Raw genomic sequence first — 21,355 nt, 5'->3', positions numbered from 1 at the left:
AAATAGACCATTGTATTATAGAAGATGAGAAGCAGAAACTCTCAAGAATACCTGTAATGCTGCCTTTAGAGCACGTAGTTCTCCAGTTGGCAACTCTGAAGTTGCTGGGCTTAAGACTGATGAACTACAAGAGGAAATTATCAACAAATGAAGCCTTCAAAGGATGGTGTACAGGCAAGTGGAACCTGAGTATCCCCCGTGGCTTAGGATCCACTATTTTATGTGTATTAATAATCTAGTGCTACCTATATATTTATTGTAAATGGTGTCAAAATAGCGGTAAGAAAATGTGTCGAATAGCAAGTGTAGACTGTTGGGTCAGAATTTGTATGACAAATAATGTTGTGAATGACTGTGCTCCAAGCGCACTTGTGAGAAATACCCCAGCTCACTGTGAGATACACCCCAGTTCACCAAACTGATGTAGACTATGGTGAGAGGTCAGTGAAGCTTTTCCCTACAGCCAGACAGAGACTGTGGAGGGCTACTAGTCCTCTACTAAGGAGAAATAAGGATATTGAATCCCATTCTTCAAAACCAGATATCCCACAATTATGCCCAAAGTGATAAAATGTAGTGGTAAAATATTGACATGTTTTGTAAAAATATGTATAACTGTCTAAAATAAAGAATGATACCTCTCATTACTTTGTGAATAAAGTTGCCAGCCATAACTTTGTGAGTTAGAGTCACATGAAAATATAAAATGAATGTAAATAAATGAGAATAATAATCCCTTGGCACTACTGATGAGGTGAGAAGAAAAAACTTTATTGTCTCTGACGTTAGTGTCTATAATATTTTTACAATGAGATGGGTGGTGTCACAGAATCTAATATTAAGACATGAAATATCATATTAAGTGTACTTTGTATCTAAGAGCTGTCTTGGGAAGACAGCAGGAGCTTTTGTGCAATCATTTACTCAAAGAGCATCAGTATGAGACTGGCTTTAACTGGCCCTAAGTTTCCTTGAGAATTGCACTGAGTTCTGTTTTGGAGCACCCTTTTAGCGTGTAGGTTCTTTACAGGTTTGAGACCAGTAAATGACCCCGTTCAAGATACTCTTCAGTTGCATTGATTGAGGTAAGCCCTGGTCAGTCAATCATGAAATCTTTACTCCCGCTCAGGACAAGACAATATTATTTCTTTGTGGCTCTCCATCCTATCTTATGGCATTGTTTTGCACAAAAAAGAGTATAGCATTAAAGATGATACATGGGAAATAATTATGGTGAGAAGCTGTGTCAGGTTTCTACTGACAAATCATGTCACTGCTCTAATGCCCTTGCATTAGGCAACATGCATATGCAACATCACGGTTACAGTGTTAAATACAGTATGGTATTAAGTATACGTACTGTGGGGTGAAAGCCCAATAGCTATAGCAGTATTAAGTCTTTGAATGTTGTTAATTTTATCACATTAATACACATGTATCTTAAAATACATCCTGTTCCAAGTCACATTTCATGGCCACTGTTACAAAGAGTGGAGAAATCATTTTATTTTTGCAATAATGTCAAGAATAAAACATATCTCCTAAAATGTGAATACATATTAGCAGCTACATGTGACAGTGGATCAAGAATACCTTTCACCAATATTGCCAGGTAACGTGTATGTGAAGTGCTAATTGGCAGTTGGAACAACCATTGGTGTCAAATCATTATCAGCTGAATAAAATACAGGGCTATTCAGAATTGAGAAACAGCTTTCAGACATTTATATCTTCCAAATTATAAAAGGTAGCATCACAATGTCAACATTTGTGGACAGAGAACAGTTTAATTTTTGAATTGTAGAGCTAGACTTGCTTCAAAACAGTTTATTTCCTCAACATGAAGGTGATTCAAATGTTTCAGCTTCATGCAAGATGGTGCCCTGTCTCATTTCTCTAAGTACATTCAATGTTAACTGAAGGTCACCATTCCAGGCATTGGACTGGAAGCAGAAGATGAACTTCATCAACAGTGACCTCCCAGGTCTCCAGATTTGACTTCTTGTGACTTATATGGCTCAGGTTACGTAAAAGAGCACATTTTTATCCCCCCTATGTCTGACACTCTTGAAAGTCTGTGACATCACATTGTTGAAGCTGTGAATTTGATAACAAGGGACCAGCTGCTTTGTGTGTGGCAAGTAATGGACCACCATTTTGATATTTGTCGAATAACACATGGTGCTCACAATGAATAAATAAAAATTTGAAATTACCTCTTTCCACAAACGTTGTATTCATGTTTGTATCTTTAGTAGTTTGGAGGTGATAAATGTTTGAAATCTCTTCTTTTTGAATAGCCCTGTAAAATTGATATTTTATTCATTGAAAACATGAAAATAAATCACACAGGAGGTTTGATGAAACATCCATTTGTTCCAACAGAAAGAAGAGGACTAGAATAACACCAAGGACTTTCTACATAATCAGTTTACATGTTGAAATATTGTTAAGATATAATACCATTAAACTCACAAATACTTTCATATTCCCTCCACATATTTTATATTATGTCAATGATTTTTTCCATCACTTGTAACTTAGCATATAGTAACTATTTTGTAAGAATGCTATCTGCTTGTCAGTTTTTACCTCGCCCATAAATACCTAACCCATTTATAAATCTGCTGGCACTTTAATTGTTTGTCTGTTGCTATCTTCAGTGATGACTGCTTTGATGCAGCTCGCCACACTAGCAAGACCTTCAGAAGCCTTTTGATCTTCACCTAATGACTATAACCTACATGCATTTGAACGGTTTGCTGTAGTCCAGCCTTACTGTGCATCTACAATTAGTACCCACCAGGCCTCCCTCCATTATGAAACTGATTATTCTACAACTGCACGCACGCACGCACTCGCACACACACACACACACACACACACACACTCTCTCTCTCTCTCTCTCTCTCTCTCTCTCTCTCTCTCTCTCTCTCTGCAAGTCCCTGTACAGTGCACAGCAGAAGGCACCTTGTTCTACTACGTGTCATTTCTTTACCTGTTCCATTCCCAAATAGAGTGACATAAAAACAGCTGTATATCAGCCTCTGTAGAAGCCCCAATTTCCAGATGCAAAATGTACATGATGGCAGTAGAACTGATCTGGAGTCAGCCTCAAATGCTAGTTCTCTAAATTTCCACAACACTGCTTCACGAAAAGAGCAAAGGATTCTCATTTGGGTTTAAGAAGCATCTCTGTAATAGTTGTGTGGTGATCGAACTTACAGGTAGAAAATCTGGCTCTGAATTGCTTTAATGCCTTCCTTTATTCTGACCTGGTGAGGATCCCAAACAGTTGAGCAGTTCAAAAGAATGGGTGACACTATTCTATGTGCTATGTATATAGGTGAGCTACACTTTCCCAAAATTTTTCCAATAGAGCAATGTTGAGCATTTGCCTTCCCTACTGCCAATCTGGTACTCTCATTCCATTTCATATCACTTTGCAATGTTATGCCTAGATATTTGAGTGATGTGATTGTGTCAAGCAGCACACTACTAATGGTTTATTTGAATATTACTGTATTGCTTTTCCTAGGAACTTGTATTAACCTATATTTTTCTGCACTTTGAGCAAGCTAGGAACCTTATCCACATAGTTTGACATTTGTCAACAGTGTGCAGTGGACACTTTCTCGAAAGCTAGGAATATGGAATCTGGCTGTTGTCCTCCACCATGATCCTGTCTTAAATATATATGTATTTGATTGTTTAATGAGGAAGGTCAACAGCAGTTACTGATGAGGAAAGCAGCTCTCTGTATAATTTTGAGTTTTTTCTGGTAGAATGTATGATTAAGAGTGAAATATTCTGTGTAAAACTACAGACTGCAAACTACTGTTAGTCTGGATACTATTCAGCTTAACAGGTTACAGGTCCAGTTTCAGTGAAGTGTTCTTGGCAAATCTTCTTCTAAACTGTAAGTGTTAAAAGGAAAAATTCTAAGAATGCTAGAAAATACAGTTGCAAGTTGATGTTAAATTGTCGACAAATAAGTTTAGTGCACTGTCAGTTGAATTTTGAGGTTATAAACATTAACAGCTGAGTTTTAGGTTAAAAGAAATGCATTCAGAAAGTAAATTGTGGTCATATAGTTTACACTTAGATCAAGGTCTGCAGAAATGGGTATGTTGGTTTATAGGGTACATAAATCATTAATCCAAGAATTTGACTGGTGAGGCTGGAAAAGGAAGGTATTCAGTTACCATGAAGGTGTTTTGAATTTCATTGACAAGACATTACTGAAGCTCCAGCCACTCAAAGAAGGTGCTGCAGAAATAAAAGTCAAAAAGCATAAGGAACAGTTTGATTTGTCTCCTAAGGCAAACATTTACACTGTGTGTATGACAACAAGTGCTATTAATTATGAAGTGTATCAATGGTAATGAAAAAGGAAACAGTTAGTGATGCCTTAAAGCAGCAATTTGATGCCACATTCAAGGAAAGTTGTTTAAAATTTTTACAGTCATTTTCACCATTAGCTGGAGATTGGCAGATGCTTCAGATGTGTTCTACATCAGTCCCTTTTTTTGGACAAATTGTGCCACAGATTTCTTTTTCCCCCATTTTGATTCAGTACCTCATTAGTTACTTGATCTATTCACCTAGTGTCCAGATCTTTCTGTAACAACTCATTTCAAATGCTTCAGTTATTTCCTTGTCTGAAATGTTTATCATCTATATTTCACTTCCACACAATGCTATACTTCAGACAAGTATATTCAGAAAATGCTTCATAAAACATAAATTTATGTGGTATATTAACAAATTTCTCTTTCTCAGAATTGCTTTTCTCTCTCTATTGCCAGTTTGCATTTTGCATCTTCCATACATATGCAATCATGAATTATTTTGCTGGCCAAATAGCAAAACTCACCATCTACTTCAGCATTACTTGATTTAATTGGACTGCATGCCATTACCCTTATTTTACTTCTATTGATACTAATGTTATAACCCCTTTCCAAATCACTGTCTATTCCATTCAACTGCTCTTCTGATCCCTTTGCTGTCTTTACGATGTTCTTAGCAGGCCTCAAAAAAATTTTATTTCTTTTCCTTGAAGTTTAATGTCTTGTGTGAATATCTCCTTGGTTTCCTGTACAGCTTGCTTGATGTACATATTGAAAAACATTGGAGAGAGGCTAACACTTTCTCACTATCATCTCAGCTACTACTTTCCTTTCATGCGTTTCAATTTTTAAAACTACAGTCTGATGTCAATATTAGTTGTAGATAACCAACTGCTTTTTGTATTTTACCTCTGCTGCCTTATGACTACATTCTGATTCCTATATTTGTATTTCAGTCAACATCATCAAAAGCTTTCTCTAAATATGCGAATGTTTTAACGTAAGAGAATTGATAGAGTCTTTACTACCCCGTATGTTCCTGCATTTTCCTGGAACACAAACTGATTAATTTCCACCAGTTTTCCATGATTCTGTAAATAATTTGTGTACTTATTTTGCAGAAATGACTTAATAATACTAGTTCAATAATGCTCACACCTATCAGCAACTGCTTTCTTTGGAATTTGTATAATTACATTCCTTTTAAAGTCCAGCAGTAATTTATCTATCTCATATATCTTGGCATACCAGGTAGAATAGTTTTGTCATGACTGGTTCCCTCAAGGACCTCATTAATTCTGAGGGGCCTCTTTCAACTTAACGTTTTCAGTGTTTTGTCAAATTCACTTACAGAATCATATCCCACCTCAACTTCATCTATTTGTGCTTCTCTTTCTATAAGTTTTTCTGCCTTCAAGTTTCTTTTCCTTAGTGTACATATTCATTTCAAGTTTTGATACTCCATTCTTTGTTTAGTATGTTCTTGCTACCTGAGCTCTTAATTTACTAACAGTGTTTCCCCTTTTCTATGAAGATCTATTTACTTTTCCTATAGGAAGTATATATGTTTCGCATAGTCATGCATGCTTCTATAATGTTGCATTTCTAATCTAGACGTTGGTGCTATGACAGTTTGCACTTCCTGTCAATCTAATTTTTTAGATATCTGTAATTCCTTTTGTCTGATTCATTTGTTGCATTTTTACATTTGCTCCTTGAGTTACTTATCTTCAATAACTAATACATCATTCAAGGATGTCTATTGAACTTTGTCTTTTTGCTTATTTGATTCTATGTTAGTCTCACTATTTGGTCTTTAAAAGCTACACATTTGTCTTGTATTTCTTTCCCCTGTTTTAGTCAACCATTGCCTACTTAATGCTTTCTTTGAAAGTCTCAGCAACTCTAAAACCAGATTTCCCCCTGGAAATTTTCTACAATTGAAAATTTCATTTTGAAATTTGTGTCTTACTATTACATTATAAATCTGAAACTTTCTAGTGTGTACTTTGTACAACTAATTGTAAGTTAAGAACAGTTCTTAACTTCTTTCAGAAGTCAATGTAACCACAAAAATAATTTGAAATCATCACATGTATCTACATATTGAGCCCTACTTAGTAAAAGAATGACATACTACCATAGTTTACTTTTTCATACAAGTGCATCACCTGAAACTCAGGAAGAGTATCATTTGTCTACTTTTCCCCAGCATTATTGATATTACTGTAAGCTTCAATACTACAGTCATCAGTTTCCTCAGAATTAATTCCTTCTGTATGGGACGGGTCTTGAATGTAGGTCTATTACAGTGATATTAGCTCTGAGGCAAGAAGTTGGGAGCAGGGATTGTGTATGGATGGATGAGGATATTGTGTAGTTTTCAGCAAGCGGCAGAATACTACTGTGCGGGAGAAGTGGGAAGGATTGCGGCTAGGACAGGCCCCATTGCAGGGCATGACAAGAGGCAGTTGAAACCATGGCAGTGCATGTGATTCAGTTGCTCCAGTCCTGGATGGTACTGACTCAAGTGGGGAATGCTCCTCAGTGGTGAGAGATAAGGCATGGGAGATCTGCTTGTGTACGAGGTTGGTAATGTAATTACAGTTTGTACAGACATCAGTGAAACCCTTGATAAATTTCAAGTGGGATTGTTCATCATTAAAGATGCAGTGGCCACGGGTGACTAGGCTTTATGAAATGAGTGGCTGCTGTTGAAGTGGAGGTATTTCTTGTGGTTAAAATAGTTGATATGGATGGATGTACAGAAATAGCCATCTTTGAGAGCAGGTCAATATCAAGGAAGGTGCCTTGTTGCGTTGAGGAGGACCAGATGAAGTGAGTGCAGGAGCAGGTGTTGAGATTCCGTAGGAATGTGGATAGGGCACAGGGCCCTCACAACTCGATCCAGAACATAAAGATGTCATCAGTGAATATGTACCAGGTAAGGTGTTTGGTATTCTATGTGGTTACAAAGGATTGCTCCACATGACCTGTGAATATGTTGGCATAGGATGCTGCCATGCGGGTGCCCGTTGCCATACCCTGTATTTGTTTGCTGGTGATGCCTTCAAACAAGTAATTGTGGGTAAGGATATAGTTGGTCATTATAACTAGGAAGTAGGTTGTAGGCATGAAATCCACTGGGTGTAGAGTTCAATAGTGGCAAGGCCAAGGGCATCAGGAATATTAGTGTAAAGGGAGGTGGTAATAACAGTGACAAGTGGGATACCATGTGGTACCACCATTGCACTCACAATCTTTTTACTTCTGTCGTTATCCACTGCCCCCTGCCTCCTCTTCCCCTTCCTTACCTTTTGTCTAAGCTCCTGACTTCACCTAGCTGCCCTACCATCTCTCTAACCTTGTCCATGTACGTTCCCATAATTAGCACTTTACCATCCCCCACTCCTGCCCTGCTACCTCTCCCATTCCTCATCCCAGCCCCCTCCGTACCACTACTACCCAGACTGCTTCTCCCATCATGCACTGCTGCTGACAGACTGGGCTGAGCATTCAGAGACTGTTGTCATGTGTGTGTGATTTGTGATTGCATGTTTGTGGTGTCTAATGCTGATTAAGACCTTCTGGCCAAAAGCCTCGTTTGATAGTCTTTTTGTTCTGCGTATCTGCTACCAACATCTGAGCTATATGATGAGTAACAATCTGTCCTATTCATAATATTGTCATTTTAGTATACCTAAGTATTATTTTCAGCAGTGCATGATGCACCAGTGTTTCTGCATCTTGAACTGTCAAAGCTAGATTAACTGCGTACAATAAATTTTGTGTTGTGGCCTGTATTAAGTTCATCAGATTTGCAAGTATTCCTAAATAGAGTTAAGCATTATTGAAAAACAGTGACCCAACTGCTTTCCAACTTGTTTCTGTTGGTAAAGATAATGATTTTGATCCATTATGCCACATTTCTGTAACATCCTCATCTTAAATGCAGACTGATTTATTTGAATCCGATTATCTAAGTTCTTGATTTATAAACCTAGGTAGTAATCAAGATCGTCTACAGTGATGTGGATGCAATTAGCCAACTGTTCAATAAATTCACTCTTTCAATCAGCTGAGCTCATTGTAGCAGGTTAGCAACAAATGTCTACTACCAATGGGTGGAAAGGTGTTCTCCAGGTAGTCAGGATGGCATCCAGGTCCCTCCACCTGAGAGTTGGGGGAACAATGGGTAGATGAACACTACAGTAGTCTGTCAGATGTGTAATGTGGCCATAGCAAGACAGGTGGCGTGCGTACAAATTCTTTATCATTTCAACAATTTTACTGCAGCTGCAGTTGTGCACTCTCATCATGTAGCAAGTGTGACATTGATCCACAGCATCCATATTCCATGATTTGGTCAGGTTTTGATCTCACAGTGGAGAAGCATTGTTGTAGAGATGGCACTCGGCGTGACCCAAGTGTAGAGCAGCCTTGCCTGGTAGACATTCTGCAGCAGCATTGTGTCATGTGCTGATGTGGCTGACTTATTTTGTTTCGCTGCTAGTGAGGCAGCCGTAGTTGTCCAGCTGAGGTGAGTGACATCTGGCTATGTAATCCCAGAGGCCTAGAAGCTGGGAGGGCCTCAATTTGATCCCCAGCTTATCAAGCAGTGTCTGGACGACAGCTGGGGTTGATACAATGATTATTGACTACTCAATGACTTAGAAATTTGAATAATTCTGTGATTGGCCTGACAACCAGTATTTGTATATGCCAAAGAGCACCTATTGTGGTGCTGTACCCCCTAAAGGCATGTACACTGTATACTGACCTGCTTTTTGTTGTTGAGCCCATCTGCCTACACACTTACAGCTTTGTCCCATAATCAGTCTGTCGTCAACAGGAAAAAGCAGTAATGTTGTCGTATTTTCATTGTGGAACATGTAAAGATCAATTCAGACGTCCCAGACATTACATCCACTATGAAATTTAACAGCACATGTATTTCAGAATTTTGATGCTTGCTTCAAACCATAGTTTTCAACAATTTGCTTACAGGTCCCTTATTACTGTCATTGCATTCTGACTGATGCATTAAAATTCCTTCTTCAAAAATACCATTTAGAAATGCACTCCTTTTATAAAATTCTTTCATCTTCCAGTCATATCTCAGATCTTGCTGCGGGACTAAATGTGTCAGTATAACCTATTCCAAATCACTATACACACACATTTGACTTTGTCCCCAGGGGCTCGGCATTCAGGTGGCGACCCGGAGCTTTGCCTTTATCAAACCAGTTTATCATTTGCATTTAATGAACTCATCACAGTCCAGTATATTCGTACCATATTTATAAAAGAATTATAGCTCCTCATCATTAAAATCTTCCTCTTAGTTTTAAACATATTTATATTATTTTCATTTCTGGAAGTTTCCGTGCTTCTACATCTGTGCTCAGCAAACCACAGTGAAGTGCATAGCATGGTATTGTCCATTGCACCAATTACTGAGGCCTCTTGCTGTTACAGTCACATTTGGAGTGTGGAAGAATCATCGCTTGAACATTGGTGCACACTGTAATCATGTCTTTGTGATCTCAGTGGAAGCAATATTTTGGGTGTTACAAAATATTTCTAGATTCATCAAAGTTGATTCTTTAAATTTTCTAAGCAGCCTTTTACGGGATACTGTGCATCTGTCTTCAAGCAATTGCTAGTTAGTTTTCTCAGCACATCTGTAACACTCTCCTGTGGGTCAAAGAAACCTGTGACCATTTGTGCTTCCCTTCTTTGCATGGGTTCAGTATCCACAGTTAGTCCTATCTGATATGGGTCACTCACACTTAAGCAATATTGTATGGTGAGTTGCACGAGAATTTTACAAGCAGTCTCCATTGTAGACTGATTGCTATTCCATAGTTTCCCCAGCGAACTGTTTTGCCTCCTACTTTACATATTATTGAACCCATATGACCATTCCCTTCCCCATGAACCATGGACTTTGCCGTTGGTGGGGAGGCTTGCGTGCCTCAGCGATACAGATAGCCGTACCGTCGGTGCAACCACAATGGAGGGGCATCTGTTGAGAGGCCAGACAAACGTGTGGTTCCTGAAGAGAGGCAGCACCCTTTTCAGTAGTTGCAGAGGCAACAGTCTGTATGGCTGACTCATCTGGCCTTGTAACACTAACAAAAACGGCCTTGCTGTGCTGGTACTGCGAACGGCTGAAAGCAAGGGGAAACTACAGCCGTAAATTTTTCCGAGGGTATGCAGCTCTACTGTATGGTTAAATGATGGTGGTGCACTCTTGGGTAAAATATTCCGGAGGTAAAATAGTCCCCCATTCTGATCTCTGGGCGGGGACTACTCAAGAGGACACTGTTATCAAGAGAGATAACACTGGTGTTCTACGGATTGGAGCGTGGAATGTCAGATCCCTTAATCGCACAGGTAAGTTAGAAAATTTAAAAAGGGAAATGGATAGGTTAAAGTTAGATGTAGTGGGAATTAGTGAAGTTGTTGGCAGGATGAACAAGACTTCTGGTCAGGTGACTTCAGGGTTATAAACTCAAAATCAAATAGGGGCAATGCAGGAGTAGGTTTAATAATGAATAAAAAAAATAGGAGTGCGGGTAAGCTACTACAAACAGCATAGTGAATGCATTATTTTGGCCAAGGTAGATACGAAGCCCATGCCTACCACAGTAGTACAAGTTTATATGCCAACTAGCTCTGCAGATGACAAAGAAATTGAAGAAACATATGATGAAATAAAAGAAATCATTCAAATAGTGAAGGCAGACGAAAACTTAATAGTCACGGGTGACTGAAATTCGAGAGTAGGAAAAGGGAGAGAAGGAAACATAGTAGGTGAATATGGATTGGAGGTAAGAAATGAAAGAGGAAGCCGCCTGGTAGAATTTTGTGGAGAGCACAACTTAATCATAGCTAACACTTGGTTCAAGAATCGTAAAACAAGACTGTATTCACGGAAGAAGCTTCGAGATACTGGCAGGTTTCAGATAGATTATATAATGGTAAGACAGAGATTTAGGAACCAGGTTTTAAATTGTAAGACATTTCCAGGGGCAGATGTGGACTCTGACCACAATCTATTGGTAATGACCTGTAGATTAAAACTGAATAAACTGCAAAAAGGTGGGACTTTAAGGAGATGGGATGTGGATAAACTGAAAGAACCAGAGGTTGTAGAGTGTTTCAGGGAGAGCATAAGGGAAGAATTGACAGGAATGGGGGAAAGAAATACAGTAGAAGAAGAGTGGGTAGCTCTGAGGGGTGAAGTAGTGAAGGCAGCAGAGGATCAAGTAGGTAAAAATACGAGGGCTAGTAGAAATCCTTGGGCAGGGAGACCAAGAGACGAATACACTAAGCAGATTCAGAAGGATGTAGGTTGCAGTAGGTACTGGGAGATGAAGAAGCTTGCAGAGGATAGAGTAGCAGGGAGAGCTGCATCAAACCAGTCTCGGGACTGAAGACCACAACAACAACGACTGTTCCAGTTCATATACATACAGTCTGCTACAACCAAATGATTGTATGCATCCACTGAGTCCAACTGTGACTTAGTATATTGCAGTCATAGTATCCTATGTTTTTTTTCATTTTTTTAGCTGTAAAATATCATATATATGAACATTTAAAGCAAGTTTCCAATCTTTGTACCACTTTGGAATGTTATCAGTAATGTGACAAAATTTTTGTGCAGCTTCTTTCAGACAATAATTTATTGTGAACTACAGCAGCAGAAAAAATTCTGAGGTTACTGTTAGTATTTTCTGCAAAGTCATAAATATATAATATGAACAGCAAGAATCCTTATACATTTCTCGGCAGCATAGCTGAAGTTACTTCTGCATCTGTAGGTTACACTCTATATCTACATCTACGTCTGTACTCTCCAAACCACCGTGAGGTGTTGCATGGCAGAGAGTACATCCCATTTTACCAATTACTCCAATCATATACAGATGCAGGAAGAATGGTTGTTTGGATGCCTTTGTGTGAACAGTAATTATTCTACTCGTTATCTTCATGGTCCCAGTGGGAACAATATATAGGGGTTTTGTTGTATATTACTACAGTAATCAATAGACATTTTCAGGGTAGTTTATGACTGTCTAGAAGAGTCTTTCAGTTCAGTTCCTTCAGTATCTCTGTGATTCTCTCCCATGGATTAATCAAACTTGTTACCATTTCTGCTGCCCTGATCTGTATACTTTATATATCCCATTGGGCCTGTCTGGTATGGTTCCCACATACTTGAGCATTATTCTAGAACCAGTAGCATTACTGATTCGGAAGTAATCTCCTTTGTAGATGGCTTGCACTTCGCCAGTATTCTGCCAACAAACCAACCACCTGCTTTACTTCTGACTCAGCCAATGTGATCATTCTGTTTCATACCCCTGCAAAGTGTTACACCTAGTCTTTTGTATGAGTTAGCCAATTCCAATAGTGACTCATTTCTATTATAGCACAGGATACTATGTTGTTTTTTTTTTTTTTTTCATTTCATGAAGTGAAGAAATTCATTTTTCTGAAGATTTGAAGCAAGTTGCCAGCCTTTAGAAATCTTATCAAGGTCTGACTGACTATTTCCACAGTTTATTTCAGATATGTACTTCATTACAGGTAACTGCATCATCTGCTAAAATCCTGATTTTGCTATTACTATTGTCTGCAACATCATTAATATATAACAAGAACAGGAAGGGTCCCAACACACTTCACTGAGGCACACCTGAAGTTACATCTGATGATGAATCTCCATCCTAGATGATGCGCTACTTCCTCCCTGCCAAAATATCTTCAGTTGAGTCACAAATTTCACTTGATACCCCATATGATTGTATTTTTCACAATAAATGTTGACATGGTACTGAGTCTAGTGTTTTCAGAAATCAAGATACACAGCACCTACCTGATTTCCTTGATCCAATGCTTTCAGTGTATTATAGGAGGAAAGTGTGAGTCGAGTTTCACATAATCAATGTTTTCGAAATGCATGCTAGTTGGTATTGAGGAGGTCATTCTGTTCGAGGTACCTCATTATGTTTGATAACAGAATATCTTCTAAGATTCTACAACAAATCAATGTCAAGGATACTGAATGATAGTTTTGTGGATCACTTCTATTACACTCCTTGTAGGTGGGTGTGACCTGTGCATTTGCCGAGAACAGGGCACAGGTATTTTTGTTTGAGGGGTCTGTGATAGGTTATAGTTAGAAGAGGTTCTAACTGAGCAGCATTATTCAGTATAGAGTCTACCGGAATTCCATTGGGCTGGGAGCTTAGTTCAGTTTTAATGATTTCAGCTGTTTCTCAACAACACTGACACTAATACTTATTTCTGTAATCCTTTTCATAGTACAAGGATTAAATTGGGGCACTTCTCCTGTGTATTAATATGTGTGGGAACATTTGAAAATGAAGTTAAGTGATTCAGCTTTTGCTTTCTTACCCTCAGTTTCAGTTGCTGTCTCATTTACTAGGTGCTGAACACTAACGTTGGTACCACTAACAGCCTTAACATATGACCAGAATTTCTTTGGGTTCTGTAAGAGATCAGTTGACAATATTCTGCTACAGTAGCCACTGAAGGCATCACACATTGTCCTCTTGACAGCCGAACAATTTTCATTTAATATCTCTCTATATCTACCCGTTGTTTAACATCCATTATGCAGTAAACTCTGTTTAGAAGTTTCTTTACAGTGACTGTGTGTCATGGAGGTTCCTTCCGATTATGGACTGTCCTACTAGGTACTTATCTACACAGTGCATGGAAACTATTCTTTTAAACTTGAGCCAGAGTTGCCTTACGTGTTCCTGCCCTGTGCTGAAAGTTTCAAGTTCTTAACTGAGATATGGCACTACTGATTTTTTTATCTAGTTTACTGAAGATGTATATCATTCTGCTTGTCTTAGTTGTCCTTTGTACTTTGAAATCATTACTGCCACAATCATGTCATGGTCACTGATACTAGTTTCATTGTGGACTTCCTCAAAGAGGTTGTTAAAGAATGCATTTAGTACCGTTTCACAGGATGTCTTATGACCACCACTAACAAAACTGTAATTTTCCCAATTGATTGTTGGATGTGTAAAGTCTCCAGCGATGATTAGAGTATGATTGGGGAACTTACATTCAAGTGAACTGAGGTTTTCTTTAAATTTTTGATTACACCAGGAGATGAGTCTGGCGAGCAATACAAGGATCCAATTTTCGTTTTATGCCCACCCCTGATACTGAGTCTTGCTCAAACGATCTCACACGCAGCTTCAATTTTACCTCAGTGGATTTGAGTTTCTTGTCTACTGTGACAAATGCACCACCTCAATTTCCCATTTGTCTATCTTTTTGATATACACTTAAAGATTCCCCAAAATTCTCACTGCTATCAATTCCACATTTCAACTACCTTCTGTACCCACTATTAGATGAGCTTCACTGTTTTTCATGAGCACTTCAAACTCTGGCACTTAGTTGTGAATGCTTCAGCAGTTTACCATTAAGATTTTAATACTCTCACCTGTGTGCAGCAGTTTTTACGATCTTACACTGATACTTTTGGTTTTCTACAGCTATCATAATCTAGATTGGATGGAGAGTTGCCTAATCTAAAAAACCCTTGTGTGCACCCCACATATGTTCAGCGACCTGAATAGCAGCCTCTGATGTGTAGAGCAAGCCTGACCCATTCAGGGGGTGACCCTACAGTTCTCAACCCTATTGTGCAAGTCCAGGAAGTCACACTCCAGCTTGTCACAGAACTTTAGAAGTCTCTGGTTCACTCCTTCCACTTGACTCAGAAACAAAGGGCCACAATCAGTTCTGGAGACAATGCTGCAGATTGTGAGCTTAGTTGAAACTCCAAGCTCAAGGCTTGTCTTCCTGGCATTATCTTTCAGTCTCTGGAATGACAAAAGAATGACCTAGGAGCCCAGATGACAGGCATCATGTGTTCCAACATGTGCCACAGTCTGCAGTTGGTGGCAACCTGTTCCATCAGTGGCTACTGGAATAGCCTCTCAACATGTTGAATGAGGCACCCAGGCATAGGTAGTGCACCCGATGTCCCTCGTTTCCATTTCCCTAAGGGGCACTATCATTCTCCATATGTTTGAACTGGTGATGATTAATAAAATCCTTTCCCTTTTGCATTTCCTTCTTTTGACACCAGACAAAACAGTTTTCCCCATAGCAGGTGAAGCGAGTCCCATTGGGTCAGTTTCAATTTCAGTGAAAGACAGCACCTGAAACTTATTGGTTTGGGGGGAGTGGTACAATACCTTGAGTATTCCCTGGTCCCCATCCATCCTGTACAGGACGTCTAGATCTACCATTGCTGCACTACTCACAGTCAAGTAGTTGAGCAATGACAGATCTTGTACTTCCTGCAGAGGTGATAGGATCCACGGGAGAGGATAGTACTTGCGGTACTTCTGGTACAGGTATCACAGGTACACAACTCTCGGAAGCTCTTCCAACACACCAATTTGCAGCAACTGCCAATCATTTGACAGTAGTCAAGGCTATTTCCAGTTGCTCATGAACATCAACCAACTCATCCCATCTTTCGAGACCTGCATTCACAGTGGGTCTGCATTTTAGCTGGTGCAGCGTGTTATAAGGCAACTTTAAATTAAGTCTGATGATTATCTTTTAATCTGATCTAGCTAAAAAGTTTCTAATTCACTGAAAATACACGAAACAATAAATCTATTAATACAGCATGAATACCTGTTGGAAAGATAATAAGCTGTGTCCTCTCTACCCCTAAATCCTTATCCCAGTCACAAATTCTGCATATTAGCACATACAGGTGTACTTATGATAATACTGTAGATCCCCTCTAATCTGTCACCTTCCAGAGCGGGACCATGGTCGGAACGAAAAAATGGATTATCCGAAAAAATCTAATATTTATTGGAAAAATTTTAATAAGGCATTTAGTACAAAAAATTAAACAATTTAAGAACTAGAAGATGTTTACAGTAATATAAAAAGATGTTTTTACACAGTGTTAAACAATATATTAACCAAAAAACGTCCTCACACACTATAATGTGTATAAATGGTATATACTGTAAACTAAAAAATGTTTATAGCACTTTATACAAAAAGATATTTTTACAACAAAATAAACCACTGTATGTATAAACTAAGAAATGATTACACTGTGTGCAATGTTTTTACAGTAAAAACGAAAACAAATTACTTGGAAAAAAGTCAGTGATACATTTTTGTTTAGCAAATGTTATACTAGATTTAGCTGCAGTGCCCTTCCATTTTGTTATCCACAAAACTTACATTGGAGTTGAAGTTGGATTCTGCTTGATGTATTGAAGGGCGATGTCAAAAGAGTTTTTTTCATCATTGTGTGAATCTGGTGGGGGGTTCGTCTTCGCCGTCCGAGTCCTCATTCACACTTTCCTAGCTAACAGCGATAACAATCTGATCGTCATTGAGCTCTTCAGAAGTGTCACAGTCTTTGTCACATTCGTTGATCCACTCTTCAACTTCATTGACTGGGATGTTCGGCTCCAGAGTTTGTAGATCTTTAACGATTTCCATTGTGTCATTGTTTTGCTTGTATTCGGTATGCTCATTTTCAGTCATAACTTGTGGCCAAAGCTTACGCCACAATTTCCACAGTGTGGCAGATTTAGTTCATCCCATGCTGCTGCAATTGTGTAGATACCATCTTTTATGTTCAGGGATTTCATTGCCTCAAATAAGTTAGGACCTCCTTCAGATTTTTCAAAGATTGAGCTGATATCCTTTTTGCGATATCGCCTTTTTAACCATTTGATATCACCAAAATGATCCATTGGCTGGATGAGTGAGGTCACATTAGGAGGCAGAAAGAGATTTTTTATGTTCCCTTTCACCAAATCTTCCTCAGATGGATGTGATGGAGCGTTATCCAACAGCAGTAGAGCACAAACAGGCAGATTTTTTTTGCTTCAAGTCTTTTTTGACCGATGGCACAAACTTGTCGAAAAACCAGGATTTAAAAAAGCTGCAGTCCACCAAAGCAGATTTTTGATTGCGGTAATAAACCGTCAAGGAAGATAAGTTTATATTTTTGAATGCCTTTGGCTTCTTAGATTTGCCAATGACGAACAAGGGGAGCTTGTGGGAACCATGTGCGTTGCTACAAGGAATTACTGTTATTCTATCTTTTATAAGTTTCATTCCTACCATGCATTCATTTGAAGCTCGAACATTTTTGTTGGCAACATTTTAAAATTCAGCCATGTCTTGTCAATGTTACACACTTGGCAGGGTAACAGTTCATTTTATTCTACAATTTCTTGAAACTTAACAGAAAACTCCTTAGCAGCTGCGGCATCTGCATGTAGTTTTTCACTGGAATTAGAAACAAATTGGACACCATGATGAGTTTCCCAACGATTAATCCAGCCTTCACTGGCAGCAAATTTACTTTCGGCTTCCAGTTCTTTGTGCAAAACTTCGCTTTTTCTTTGAGAATTGGTCCGGATATTGGAGTTCCTTTTCTTCATTCTTGACAAAACCACATCCACAATACGTTATCAAGCAGTTCAAGTTTAGGTTTTTTTAAAGTTTTGCCATTCTTCAGAGTGGTTTCACCATCAATCGTAACTATGTAGGATTCAATGTCTTTCCAAGTCTTCCTCCAATCCTTAATTGTCATAACACCTACATTCAGTTCATTTGCAATTTTTTTTTGTCCATTCGTTTAGTACAGCTAATTTTTCATTTAGTGAAAGAGTTACATGTTTAAATTTGAATCCAGACATGTTGAAAAATAGACAACTGTACACACAAAGAATCTACAGTAATAACTACTGTAGATAACACGGAATAAAATAAACAATGACATTTTTTTAAATCCAACCAAGGATAAAACTGCACAATAACGTACAGTATAGCAATATGCACAGAGATAGACACCACAACAATGGCCCGAAAGGTGACCAGTCAGGGACAAGTCGGCACATCCTGAGCATGGTCAGACTAACCAGAGTCACGGACAATCCAAAGGTTCGATTAGAGGGTATCTACTGTAAGTGTATGACTGGTAATGAGACTGATTCATTTCACAAGTGAAGAAATACTGTATCTATATTGCTGCATTGATTCTTGATCTTCAGATTTCATTTGAGAAAAGTGAGAGTTGGGTTTCACTAGAATAATGTTCAAAATCACTACTGGATGGCATGGAAGAGGTTATTCTGTTTGAGATACCTTGTTACACTTGAGCTTAGGAAGTGTTCAATGTAGTAAAGAATCTCACAGATATTCCATTGGGCCCTGGAACTTGGAGACATCAGTTGTTTTTTCAGTGCCACTGATGTTTTTTCCTTCTTAATATTGTTATTATGCTATGCCAAGCACTGATGGAGAAGTCAGTAAATTTCTGTTTTTGCTTTTTTAATCTTAATTTTGTTTCTTTTCTTGGCATGACTGTCTGGACACTGACAGTGGTGCCAAAAGCCTGTACAATTGACTGGAATTTGTTTTCAACAATGCAAAATCAAGGATGGAATAATGACAATATTATGATAAGAATTGATTGCTACTTAGATAGTACCAATCTATCCTTTAATAATATTGTCAGAGTTTCTTTTGGCATTATGAGATAGCTTTCAATAATACCCTGCTGCAGTATTTGTTGAAGGCTTTACAGTCAAGTGCATCTCTCTATTTGTATCCCTATACTTTGGTTTACATCTGTTATGCCGATGTCCCTTTTCTTTTTAGAAGTTACATCACAGTGGCTATATACTACATATGATCCCTCTCATCACAGAATGCTCTTCCAGGAGACATCAATATTTCTGTTGTGTACCATTGTTGTATAGGGCACCAAAGCTGTTAATATTTTCAAAGTCCCAGAGCAATGTTATCGTGCTACATTACGGCATTGATGTCACAAGCCAATTGCAATGAGAACATTTCACCACCGAGACTGGGTTAGAGCAGAACACAATATCAGTGTTTCTAGCAAGCCAGGCAGCAGACTTGAGCAGAATGTAGTGGGTCAGAGCAGCCAAACACAGTTGCGTCACCTTCGTATGTGATGAAAGAAAGGCTAAGGTGAATGCACTAAATGGTACCAAGAGTTTTACAAACCATTTCTATGCTATAACAAACTCGTTGAGCAAGCACAGCAGATGGAACACCTTTGCAATGGCAAGCCCTATGCAGTCATGGTGAATGATGTTGGGTAAACATTAGCTACTACTTCATTCCTTCAATACCCCAGCAGTTTAGCTTGTAAGGCACTTGGTCAGATAGATCAATGGAGTACTTGGTGTTTTCACTCAATCCCCTGATTGCAGTGAAGTGACTTCTGGTACAAGTCTGTTGTACATTTCTTGTATGCTATGGACAACAACAGCTGCTACTATGAAAGATGGATACCTCACCATAATTACTAGTCACAGAATTCAATACCACAGTCTGCCTCTCTCACTGATGGGAGGACCTGGAGGCCTTTGTGTCCCACCAGGATGAGGACACCAGCATTCCTGACATTCCAGTGGACTGAATACAGCCTACATGGACAGCAGGCAAATACTGTCAAACATCATTGCTTCAGAGCAACTATCATTGAAGTATGATGGATGTTGAAGAAAGGTGGTGAGGTTGTGAGGACGGAGCCCCTCACAGGTCAGATTGAATATGTTCAAAACACATGCCAACATCACTCAGTGCCATGGCGTCATGGTACAGCCAAAGATGGGGGCACCACAAGTGATGAAATGGAATCGCAACATCCAGCTGGAACAAACTCCATGGTGTCAACTGCTGTGAGCAGGCTGAAGACAATAAAGACAATAAAGATCCTTATCTCCTTTCCTTAATTCCTTTCTAAAAAAAAAAAAAATAAAACATTGATCTAGGTGGTTATGGGTCGCGCCAGACCGCTCTAGAGATTTTTTTTTTAAAAAAGTCGGCTCTCTGGTTTGCTCGCTAGGCGGGTGACCTTGAAGCGGACTTAGCCGCTGGCGAGGACGGGGAGGCAACACATGGCTGGCAGACAGTGCTGCATGTAGAGGATGCGCATAACTGCGCAGCGGCACTTTGAACGATCGGCGAGTCACAACTCTACATTCTGCGGTAAGCACAATATTCCAAAGGGAGTAGAAAGCATAAAAGTTCAAAGACTTTCTTAAAAAAAGAGAAGAATCTTTGCTAAAATATATCATTATTTTGTAAACGAATCCAGAAATAAATTTATTACTTAGTGTTAGATTGTGCTGTTAATAATATAAATTTTAAGTTTGTCAGAAATTTTGTAATTTCAATTATTTTTAAAACCATACATACAGAGAGTAACAAATTAATTTCTTTTTATACATTTTAGCCTTTAATATAGCACACTGTATACAAAATCATATGAAGTTAACTTCTGTTAGACAGCTGATATAATGTTCACCTATACAAGAATCGATAATATACATGGTATTGGTTATTTATGTGAAATAAATGTAATGTTAGAGGAGGGTGGCCCATTACAGTGAGAAGATTAGATTAAGTATTATGGAAAAAAATTGGCATTTACATCCAAATTACCTCATTACACTCAAATTACCCTGACCAAATCTGTTTAACAGTGGGAATATAGGTGGAATCAAGTTTTTGCAAAGGCTGGGTTTGAACCTGGGGCCTTTTCACTGTCGATACTGAAGGGCATTGATGATCAATGAATTCCAGCAGCTGAGTTCTCAGTCAAAACAAATGAAGCGTAAGTTTATCAATGGAGACTGTCTGAAAGAAAACAACTTGAGGAGGAAGAAGAAACTGTTGAATGTGCATATGGTTAGCACTGAATCAACAGATACTAAATATAACAAAATAAAATCTATGTCCTGTTTTTAAATTATGTTTCCTGTAAGTTTTCTTTTTACAACTTATACTTATCATTTCTCTTAATGTGTACGAAATAGGAAGGTAATATCTGGCATGTTGCTGTAAAGCCTTATGCTAAAAGACTCTTGGAGCCATTTAAAAAATGTGACAAGTTTTGTGACATA

The sequence above is a fragment of the Schistocerca gregaria genome, chromosome 7 (assembly GCF_023897955.1).
Source record: "Schistocerca gregaria isolate iqSchGreg1 chromosome 7, iqSchGreg1.2, whole genome shotgun sequence".
In the NCBI taxonomy this organism is placed as follows: domain Eukaryota; kingdom Metazoa; phylum Arthropoda; class Insecta; order Orthoptera; family Acrididae; genus Schistocerca; species Schistocerca gregaria.
This window is presented reverse-complemented; position numbering follows the sequence as displayed.